The sequence below is a fragment of the Dicentrarchus labrax genome, unplaced genomic scaffold, assembly GCF_905237075.1.
Source record: "Dicentrarchus labrax unplaced genomic scaffold, dlabrax2021, whole genome shotgun sequence".
Lineage (NCBI taxonomy): Eukaryota > Metazoa > Chordata > Actinopteri > Moronidae > Dicentrarchus > Dicentrarchus labrax.
The window spans coordinates 21,584,256-21,595,919 of NW_026136707.1; the positions used below are offsets into that span (position 1 = coordinate 21,584,256).

Sequence of the window (11,664 nt, forward strand, 5' to 3'; positions counted from 1 at the left end):
CAGTCCATTTCGTGCCTCTGCCCAAGCTCCCCTCGTCTCTGGAAACTGCCAAACTCCTGGTCACCCACGTGTTCCGCCTACATGGAATCCCTCAGGACATTGTTTCAGACCGTGGTCCACAATTCGCCTCCCAGGTTTGGCGAGCCTTCTGCCAGGCCTTGGGCGCCTCTGTCAGTCTCTCCTCAGGTTACCACCCACAGTCCAACGGCCAGACAGAACGGGCTAACCAGCAGTTGGAGGCTGCCTTGCGCTGCGTCGCCGCCCGACATCCGGTCTCCTGGTGCACATTTCTTCCGTGGATTGAATATGCTCACAACTCCCTCACCTGCGCTGCCACAGGTATGTCCCCGTTCATGGCAGCTTATGGTTTTCAACCTCCATTGTTCCCATCTCAGGAAGGGGAGGTGGCGGTCCCGTCAGTACAGGACCACCTGCGCCGCTGTCGCCGGATTTGGACTGAGGCTCGTGCAGCCCTGCTACGGACAGCGGCTAGAAACCAACGCCTGGCGGACCGCCACCGACTCCCTGCCCCCGATTACGCTCCTGGTCAGAAGGTATGGCTGTCTTCTCGAGACCTGCCGTTGCAGGTAGAGTCTCGAAAGCTAGCTCCACGATTTATTGGACCTTTTGAAGTGGACAGAATCATCAATCCTGTGGCGGTGAGGTTAAAACTCCCCCGTCATTACATGTGCATCCTGTGTTTCACGTATCTCTCCTGAAGCCTGTCTCCTCCAGCCCTCTGTGCCCCTCCGGCCGACCCCCTCCGCCCCCCGGCTCATCGACGACCACCCAGCCTACACAGTTCGCCAGATCCTGGACGTCCGACGGCGGGGCCGGGGTTTCCAGTACCTGGTGGACTGGGAAGGGTACGGGCCGGAGGAGCGTTCTGGGGTCCCCGGCACTTCATCCTGGATCCCTCCCTTCTTTCGGACTTCTACCGATCCCATCCTGACAAGCCTGGTAGGCCGCCAGGAGGCGTCCTTTGAGGGGGGGGTACTGTCATGGCTCTGCTCCCCTCCTGCTCCCTTTGCTCCTCCCCCTTCCCTGTGTGCCTGAGGGTGCGGCCTCCATTCTCCTCACCTGCTGCCTGCTGTCTCACCTGCTCTCAATCATTCATCATGCTCCAGTCTTCAAGAACCCCGGTCTTCCTCCCATTCTTCGCCAGATTGTTTCAGCCTATGTGGTGGTAACTCTCGTGGCTCCCTTCAGCATTTAGTTAAGCGATTCAAGCTCTCTTGTGTTTTCCCTGTGCCTGTCCCCTTGTCTAACCGTTTCTCTCCCGTGCCCCAGGGTCCCTTTGTGCAGTTTGGCTTCCTGTGTCCGCTCACCTGTGCCTCAGTGTCTCCGGTCTCTTCCGCCATCTCACCCACCCGTTCCTGCTGTGGCCGCCCCTCATCCCCCCGTGTGTGTGTGTGTGCGTGGAATAAAACCCCCTTTAAACCTTCCATACTGTCTGGGTGTCTGCTCCTGGGTCCAGTCCTAACACCAGCCCTGTCAAAAACACCATGAAAAGTCCCTAATTTCTGTGGTTAACTCGACTTGTTCGAAACAGTGACAAGGTGTGAGAATAAATCCGATTTAAGGAGTGTAAACAAAGCTAAATAAACGGCGCAGAAGGGAGGGAAGTCTTCTTACTTAATCCCGGTCTCAAAAAAGCGCACTAGCCCAAGTGTTTGTTTTTGATCCAGCAGGCAGAGATGACACAGTCTGTTGGGTACTCTATTGGCCATGTGGTCTGGGTCCATCGAGCGTGGCTGTGTGTCCAAGGGCCGAGCTGATTAGATAATAAACCACAGGATGAAGAGAGAGGACAGAACAGTCGGGAAGGCCTCTTAGCTGGAGATTGTTTTTTAGCTTTTGCGGCTGCATCGTCCTGTCAGGATGCTAAAGAGCTTGATGCCTGATATAAACCACCACTGCACACATTTTTTTAAAGACCTTTAAAGTGTTGACATCCAGCCTGTTTTGCCAACTCATCTATGACATTTTATTTTCTCAAGAATGGAATTAACTACTTTAAGGGATTTATCTTGCTTCGTAAACACAGGATGTTTACCCATTTGTATAAGGAATTACACAAGTTGAGAGCCGGCTGCAGATAGCAGATTTTGCAACCTGATAAGTAAAACATACAAATCATTGGTGTTTGATATCTCTGTGGATGTCTGATTCAAGACAATTAGTTCCGGCGTAATAACAGAACCCCAGCAGGCTGCCAACCATGATTTGGCAAGAAGAAATACACAAACACAGCTGAGAGCTCAACACAAGAGCTCTCCCTCGGTTGTTTATTCCCCCATGTCGAAATGCGGTGTGAAGTATTTTTCATTAAAGAAAAATAAATTAGCGTTATTATTGTTTGAGTCAGCCACGCTTCCCACAGCACATGTAACATAATCCCATTCCCTTTCCTCTTGGTTTTGTGTTCACCGCTCAATTTAATTGATGTATTTTTGTTGTCAAATGACAAATGTGCGCTAACTGGGAGCTAGTGCGTCTGTGTGTGCGTATCGTGCAACTGCCGCTGACCCCTGTCCTCCATGTTCATTCTCAAAATGCCCACAGCCAATTTGAAACCTGTTGATAGGTATGGTACAGATCAAGTGCAATTTGAGGGCTGCACAAAAAGTCAATGAGGAGATTTGAGTGGAGGGAGAAATACGTATATTCTGGGTGGCATGAAGTGAAACAAAGACGAGTCTGCTGAAGCTGAAAGCTTTTGAGCCAATAAAAATGGCATCTTTTCTAGTTGACTCAACTTTATGAATGTACAAAGGCAAAAACAGAACAAAGCCTGGAGAAAAACATGAGAGAAACAACTGGAGCTCTTAGTTAAAGGTGCAGTCAGTAATTCTAATCCAGTGCACTTTTTGTCAAATTCAGCGAACGACTGCAAGCTGTCCATTCTGTGTTTGCTAAAACAATCTGGTATTTGTACACAGCCCTGGCTCTGTAAACGGGAAACAAACAGGACCAAGCCACACAACACTATTCCAGCCAATGAGCAACAGGGGGCGTTTGTGCTTGAGAACAGGATGAGAAATGGGGTAGTGGGAGTGTGAGGGAAGGTAAATCTAACACATGCTAACATAACTCCCCAACATGGCTGTTGAGTTCAAATATCTTTCTCGACATTTAATGCAATGGTTAGATGTGAATATTGATAGTACACTGACTTTATTTTAAGCAAAGAGTTTACATAGCTTAATGTAACATTATGTGTGTAACATTTAGGAGAATCTATTGTCAGAAATGAAATTTAATATGCATACAAATGTTTTCATTAGTGCATAATCACCAGAGCCTTAGAATGAGCTGTAAGTTGCCTTCCTTGGAGTCCGCCATGTTGAACCCCCATGTTTTCACAGTAGCCCAGAAGGGACATACCAAACACTGGTCTTAGATAGGGCCATTCACGTTTTTTCATGTGTTTCGCAGCCACCATAGTTTCTCCTACACACTTGAAAGGGGAAGGGGAAGGGGAAGCGAGGGAGTTGCAGTCTGCACTTAAACTGCTAGATGGCACTATATCTTACACACTGGTCCTTCAAAGTATACACCCCTCAGTTCTGCTAGCTCCCTCACACTCAGCATGTAAAAAAAATGCATCAGAGACCTACAAAGGACAGTCACTTTAGGGGGTGTGGCCTCGACTCAGAGTGACAGACTGGCCACAGCAGTGTAGCAGAACAGCGAGTTAGTAGTCAGAGCTAACCAGCCATGAACAGCTGCTGTCAGACTCTCTGTATTCATGCTGTTAACACAGAGACCATCACTAGGAGTTTACAGTCACAACCCTTTGTTAAAGCTTCTGTGTGGTACCTGTGTTGCAGCTAAGCTAACGGCTCAGTGAGTCTAACTCTCTGGTATGTGTGTGTCTGTGGGGGCACTGTCAGTGCATGGGATCAGGGTAAAGCCTGCACTCTGATTGTGTTTTAACAGCCGTCTAACGCACAAGTCTGAAACATTGTGCCAAAATAGAAAAATACTACATACAATACAATGCCTCACAAAAGCAGCATATAGACTATTGTCATGTTAATAAAGTGAGACCGATCCAGGGATTTCTAACTTTCTTTTCTTTCTGCTCTTTGCTGTTTGCTTATTACAATAACTCGTACTTGTACATTAGCATCTTTGCTAGCCATAACTCACTCATAAGTTCACCTGTAGATCCAGGAACACACACAGAGACATATCATGTGAAGAAATGTGCATACTGTAGCTCCGCTGGCATATGAGGAGGTAAAGTGACAGTTGACACCAATATTGCATTCCTAAGTGGTTTGGCGTGTGTCCATAAGTCCCTGTGCTGTGCGTTCTACACAAGAGGCTCACTCCTCAAACCAAATCTCATTCCAAAAGGCTTGGGGGAGTGAAGTTAACGGGGCCCCCAGGAGCAGAACCGTAATGGGGATCCTGATGGACCCCGATCTCCGCAGAAAGATCAGATCCCCTGTTTAATGAGGCTTCGGGCCCCTCCACGCCGTTGACTTACCTCTCCTTGCGCTTTATCACGTCCACCGGATCAGATTCACTTCCTTCTCACCGTAAATTTGGAGAGCAGCGGCCCTGATCGACGTTAATTACCTGTACTCCTCCTCGAGGAAGTTCACTCACTCGTCGGATGACTGGATGGGCCTTTAATGTGCGTCAAGCTTTTGCGCATGTGTGCGTGAGCGTGTGTGTGTGTGTGAAAGGGGAAATTGAGTTACGATAACAGGAGATGAGCAAATTGAATTCTCACACCATACATCCACGCAGAGGGACAGCCCATACCTCCCTCCCTCCTCGCCACCCACCCCCTAACTCCCCCCTCCCTCCCTCCTGCTGCTGCAGAGTCCCCTGCTCTCTGTTTATAATTGCCTGAGCCCCCAGAATTTAAAATAATAAGATCAGGTTTCCAGGCAGGTAAGTGCATCCAGACTTGTTATCTGTGATATCACCGGTGCTTTAGCCCTCTTCCTCCCGCTCCCTCGTTCTCTCCCTTATCCCCTCTCTTTCTCCCTCTCTCTCGCCATCGCTCTCTCTTTCTAGGGTATCTCCTGCTTTTCTAAAACTGTACAGTGAAACACAATACTTTGCATTATATACTTTGTGAAAAGCGGTTTCTGCAGCATCTTGTCATCGTTTGGGTGACCGGCTGCTGTTTGAAGTGCTCTCGGGTTCAGGGCTCGGCGTATAACAGTGACGGCTCGGCTGCACAACAGCGTATTATTTACCCAGATGGGGTTAATTGCTGAATAAAAGAATGGTTCTTTTCAGTTGACCATTGTAAAGCTTCGCCCACCCCTCTACCAAGCTTTCCTCGACACACACACACACACACACACACACACACACACACACACACACACACACACATACACACACACACACACACACTCACACACAAACACACACACACAAACACACACACACAAACACACACACACAACTGCACGGGCGCAGAAATATGAGCACGCATTCAGAACGCACACTCACAGGGACATATACATCCACTTAGACAGTTATACCCGCACTAATATACATGCACAACTATAGAAATATTACAAGAATGCAAGCAGGGCAGCACACACAATTGCACATGTACATGCATTTGCACACATGCTCGAACACACATACACGAAAATAAAAAAATCTAAATAAGACTTTGGTTGCAGTGGAAACGCTTTAGGTTATTCTAAAGAAACAACAATATGTGTGTCTAGAGTGTGTGTGTTTGTGTGCGGTTGAGGTAAGGTGGGTTGCAGGGGGGTGATAATCCACCGGCTTTCCCCATCAGATCAGCACTGAAAGGGGTGGCATCATCCCACAAAAATGCATGCCTCTGATCACATACAGTACAGTTACTTATCTAAATGAAACTCACATTGCCTGCGTAATCAGATGACATATGATGGCATGCAACAAGTATGAGAGGAGAAATTCATAACGCGTGAGGGAAGAAAGGGAGAAAGAAGAGTTAATGCACAGAAGGGGAGGAGAGAGAAAATGAGAGAATGTGAGAAAGAAAGAGGAGGAGAGGTTAAATAGCTCCCACACTTCAGGGCAGGATGGCAGGTTGGACAGGGCTTGACAAGTCCCAGAACAGTAGCCTCTCCTGATCCCCATTAGCAGCAGCCTGACAGTATTTCTCCTTTGAAGAACAGAAAGTCAACACTCCATTTGTGGAGATAAGGTGCAGGTGAAGGAGTGAGCATGGGGCCAGGAAAACGGTTTGGGCTATATTGGCTAAGAAAAAAAAAAAGGTTAAATCATTTGAACTGCTGTGCTGCTTCATTGAAACAGTGTGTATGTTACTGCGGCTCCTTCCATCTTTCTTCTAAAACTCCTTATCAGAGTCTTTAACTGTTTAACACTTTACGTTCCATGTAGGTTAGTTGCTGCCGACCCATTTCTGTAAACATCACTTGAACGGATGCAGATGCAGTGATGTCACACACCTGAACAAAGCTTAGGAGTGGAGGCCATCAGAGTTCCCACTCTCTGTCTCAGTGACCTGCGTGTCTCTTAAAAAGCCCAGACTCTCCAACCCCCTCCTCCCTTTAGAAACCCCCAGTGTCCCATCTTAGCCCTGCTCTTCAAACAGGCCTGCATTGATTAACTCAGGGGGCTTTCTCTTCCATCCACCTATTAATTATATGGCCTTCATTAACACTGGGCTGATGAATGGCCTCTGCTGGAAAGGCGAGTTAAGAGGAGGTGTTAACACAGCACCTGCCTGCACTCATGTGGCCACTTATTAACCAACAATGACCTTCCACATCATAAACCCACTGGCCGGCTATTTGCTGTCTAATAAACGGAGCCCCTCTACCTCGGTCACCCCCCCCCCATCCTTCCCCACTCGGTCCCCTTTACTTGAGCCCCTCAGAGTTTATTGTTCTGGAGGAAAAAAAATAGATGCCCATAAACTTCGGACACCTGGAATCAACTAAAATACAGATCCATGGGACCAAAAAGGAGTTAAGTAGCGTAGGTGGTGAATGGATTGATGAAGAGCCTCTCCACAAGCCCTCTGAAGAGAAGATAGAAGCCGCTATAGGGAAGTGTCAAAGCTGTTCTCTCTTGACATTATAGCTAATGGTAGCAGCTAGGCAGCACTCCAATGCTAATCTATCATAATATCAGGTCAACATATATGTGGGTACACTGGGTATATATAAGCCCCTTTCAGTCATGAAATACGTCATTTGTCATGTTATTCAGACTTACAGGTATCTACAACAACGTTTTTTGTGGGGTTTTTTCGGGGATGAGCATGACCGTTATAAAAAGAGCCACAATGCTTTGTCCAATAGTACTCACTGCTAAAGAAAAGAGATGAGCTTAAAAGTTATGACATGAAGGAAAAGAGCATTTTATGTTCTCTCACAGGATACATCAGCGTTCACTTCTATAATCTATTACCTATTAAAGTCTTAATTACTCACCATCATGACCACAGGTGGTGCTCGGCACATTTCTTACATTAAATAATACAGTAAACACGGGTGTTACAAATGACACTAATTAGGGTACCGTTCCATTTAGTGTAGCAAAGGCTTTCCAGTGAGCCAACATGCACAATAGCAGCACCCTGAGTCTGTTTGACCTGAATGGAACAGAACTTTAATTTGTATCATTGATAACACCTGTGTTTACCCTACTATTTCATGCCAAAATGGCTGCTGGGAAAAAGGTCTATTAGACAAAGAACTCTGCCGCCTGTTTTATAATGGCCGACAGTAACAAGCATGGCACAACAAGACAAGTCAGGGCTCTCGCTTAATTCCTGTTTCGCTCACATGCTGTGAAGAGTTTTGCTAGTTATTTCATTAATGTGTCAGATTGCAACTTACTGAATACTGTTCGAACTTCCGTGCATGTAGGAGAAACTACGGTGCCTGAAAAAGGCAAAAGTCCCTATTTAAAGCCTATGTTTGGTTTGTCCATTCTGGGTTACTGTAGTAAAATGGTGGTAAAACATTGTGGACTGTTAAAGAGCACCTGTTCCCTTAGTAGATAAATGCAGCTCATTCTAAGGTAACAAAACTACAATGATCCTTATTTTAAGGTAATTATACACTTATGAAAATATACCTATGAATATTATATTAAATTTTTGCCAATAGAGTGCCCCTAAATGTAACACACTGGTAAAAGCTATTTCGAATCTAAGACCATAGTTTACGAGACACGATGAACAAGTGGACTAATATAATTACAAGTTTGTTAAATCTGATAGTGAGATGAGGAATGAATGAATAAAAAATTTTGAATTGTTGAAAATTAAATTGAGACAAAACAGTGAAGCCAAAAAAAGAATACAAAATACAAAAAAATCTCTGATGTCTGGGACTGTAGCAGGGATATATTTCCGTCAGTGCCAGATTGAGTAGTTTCGGCCATTTGCCCGGCGGTTAGAGTGCTCTACAGCGGCCGTGTGGATGGAGACCTCTCAACAGACGGCTGTATAGTTTGGTAGATCTCAGACAGACATAATGGTCTGGGGCCGAGCCACCGCTCGGTCCCTCCGCAGACCAGGGGGAGAAATGGGAGAGAGAGGCCTGGTAATGGGCCCTAATGTGAGGACGTATTTATTTCATCCACTGGCCCAAGTAATTGGCTGTCTTTCAGTGTGGCTGGGGTTAAAACGCCGAGTGATGGATGGCAGTTTTGACAGAGGTTAGCTGGCTTCCGCTTTCACTGCTATTCTTCTCTCTGAGAGATGGATCCTGTCACTGGCTTTGGTAGTGTGATCCACTTTGAATCCCTTCATCCTGGACCAAAACCTCAAGGCCAATTTTAGCTAAATTACTAACTGAACATTAAATAAAACATGAATTAAGCAAAACAATAGAGCTATTAGCAAGGAACAGAACCCACATATTTACCCTGGACTGGAACATAATTCTCTCAGTTTGGGTTATAATGTCACATTGAAATTCCTTTATGCGGTACCAAAGTCACTATGGGAGTATGGGATAAATGGGCATGTCAAACCTTTTAGCAACTAATCTTAATGAATGTAACGATGAGAGATGAATTTAGAGGGGAAAGCACAAACTGAACCAATTATAAAAGCCACTGCTATGCTGGCATGAGAATATTTTCCTGTCTATTAGTATAAATGTATTGTACAATAAACTCAACTAATTCCCTAGTCAATGGATCTGAGGGGGGGAAATGGTGGTCTCTGCAGACGGTTCTGCTCAAGTTTCAGTTGTTTATAGCCATCACTGTTGAGGCCTCTTCCGCTCATTTAAGTCAAAAGTAGAACAGTGTTGACTGCAGAACGGAATCACTCTGGATTTGGTTGAGATACCAACCGACAAAATGTTTTTAATTGAACATTTCATTTGTCTGAGCTTTGCCAAACCCACAAAGAGCTAAATGTGTGGATTCAATCCTAAAAACGGAGCCAAAAGAGTTACATTTAAGATTGAAGCAAGTTTCCTTTGGCTTGACGACAAAACTGTACAAGTGATTCTGAGAGCCATAAAAAACACATTCACGAGTAGGTATCCTCCCTAACCCCCACCTCGACCTATTCTTAGGTCTTGGCTCAGTGTTTGACCTGGCAGGTGGATCCAACCATCACTATGGAAGGGGTGGGGCTGGCACGTTAAATTACAACTGGGGAGAGGAGTTCTTTCACAGCTGCCAGGCGCACCTAACCCCGTCCAGCTAAATAAAAGCTGTTTAATGCATTCCATAAATCTAATCAAACAAGCCCCTCTCTCATTACTCCATCTGATTCAGCGGTGCTCCCTCATGCCACGCACGGCGCGCCATGCCAGGACAGCTGAAAAATCAGGACCTGAAATCCAAAAACAATGAAGAGGACTTTTTCTAAAACCAGACGTGGACACCGTGCATGTTTTGCTTTTTTGCTCAGAGGAGACTTGAAGAATTATGTTCTCTGTTATCCTTCAGTTGATCCCTTGATTATAGTCATACAGGTTATGCTGAAATTCTTAAGCAAGCTGGGAAAGGGGCTTTGAGCATGCAAAACATACTGCTTTATGGGAATGAATCAACCATGTGACAGCTTTTAAATTCCTCAGAGTCTCCCAAACAAATGTTACTCCTGATGGTCGGAGAGGAAGTCTTTGCCGCATCCAAAAGTAAATCAAATGCATATTTATGTCTCTATTTTGTGTGCCTCGCACTCTTTTTCTCCCTCCCCCCACCCCCTCTTCCCCTTACTTCTGCAAAGCAGGGCCTGGATGGAGAACTTTCCCTGCTTCAGCGGACTAGGCCGTAGGGATATTAGTCGAGACAGGCAATAGTGTTGATTACTCATTGGCCATTAGATTGCTTTCACTGCAGTGGCTAAGCCTCCTGCATCATGAGATCGCTTGGCTGAGTGCAAGATTAGAGAGCGTGCTTTGCTCAAATCCCCCTGCTCACCCCCACCCACTGACCCGCCACCCCTTCACCCCTCCAAGCCACCCTTCCCTTTCCTTTCCCCACCTCAAAAAAAAAGTTCATCTGGCTCCCCTCAGGTCAGCGAGGCAGTGCAGCGGCAAGACAGGTTGACTAGCTGTGCAGTCCTTATTACCTCATTTCCTGTGACCACAGTTTTACCCCCTTTTCTTTTTCTAGTGCAGGAACATGTTTTATGATGGTAATACATAGTTAATGGTCCCTATGACTTAATTGTTTTTAGGGTCAATTTGGAGTGACAAATTCAACTGAACCCAATTGTTTTGTTGGCTCCTTGGAACGCGCTTGGCGAGCGAGGAGGGAGCGTGTTCTGTTTATGATTTTAGCGAGTCCGGTCATACACACCATCACACACATACAAAACACAGGGAAACCTCCCCATATGCATAAAACACATGGATAAACATACTGCCACACATATTTGTACTTATGACACCCATGTGGACAGAATGAAGGATGGTAAGAACTCTGCGTTAAATAAAAATCCTGTGACCTGTTTCAACCTGAGTTTTATCCCTGTGTTCCTAATGTTGGCTTCTTTAGCTCTGACGGGATTCAGAAAAAACAACAAAAGATTTCCTTCTTAAAACAGAACAAGAGGGGGGGAAATCACATGCGGCACTTCATATCCAGAAGTTCCCTCAGAGTCGCTTGGCAAAGTGAGCACAAAACTTATTATGAGGGTTTATAGCTTTGAGCCTCCTCTTCGAAATAAGCTTGGACTTGAAAGGTGGCGAAGCAAAGGCAGGGAGAGGCATAGCAGTGCAGCTTAAAGCTCATTACGCTCTCTCCCCGGCACCTTGCTGAGTTGAAAAGGCTTGGCTGCCTCTCGTAGACACATCCACCGGCTCCTAATCAGGTCAACAGCGGAATTAACCAATCTTTTAGATTTGGTCACTGATGCTTGTAGGTTGTAAAAATACTTGCTTTTGAGTGTCATTGTGGTTTACTGTGATATAGTTTTTGTCTGTCATTTAGAACAAAGAGGGATACTTTGAGAGAGTTAAAAGACAAGGTTGAACTTCATGGAGGACAAGGGCACAGTTATGAATCTCTGCAGCGGTGGAAATTAACTAAACACAATTACTCAAGTACTGTACATTAGCCCAATTTTAAGGCATTTCAAATACATTATACTTCTACTGCAATTCATTTTGGAGGCAAGTACTGTATTTTAAAAATGAATCTATCCAAAACATTAGTTAGAAATAGCTCAATCTCAACCTGATA

At 45.6% G+C, this 11,664-nt stretch overlaps 1 long non-coding RNA gene across 1 annotated transcript; it reads left to right on the plus strand.

Annotated features, from left to right (window-relative positions):
• The first annotated feature begins 774 nt into the window (after window positions 1–774).
• LOC127367560 (uncharacterized) lies at window positions 775–1,445 on the plus strand. Its single transcript, XR_007885501.1, has 2 exons — window positions 775–1,186; window positions 1,291–1,445. It is a non-coding gene; the product is annotated as an uncharacterized LOC127367560 (long non-coding RNA).
• The last annotated feature ends 10,219 nt before the right edge of the window (window positions 1,446–11,664 follow it).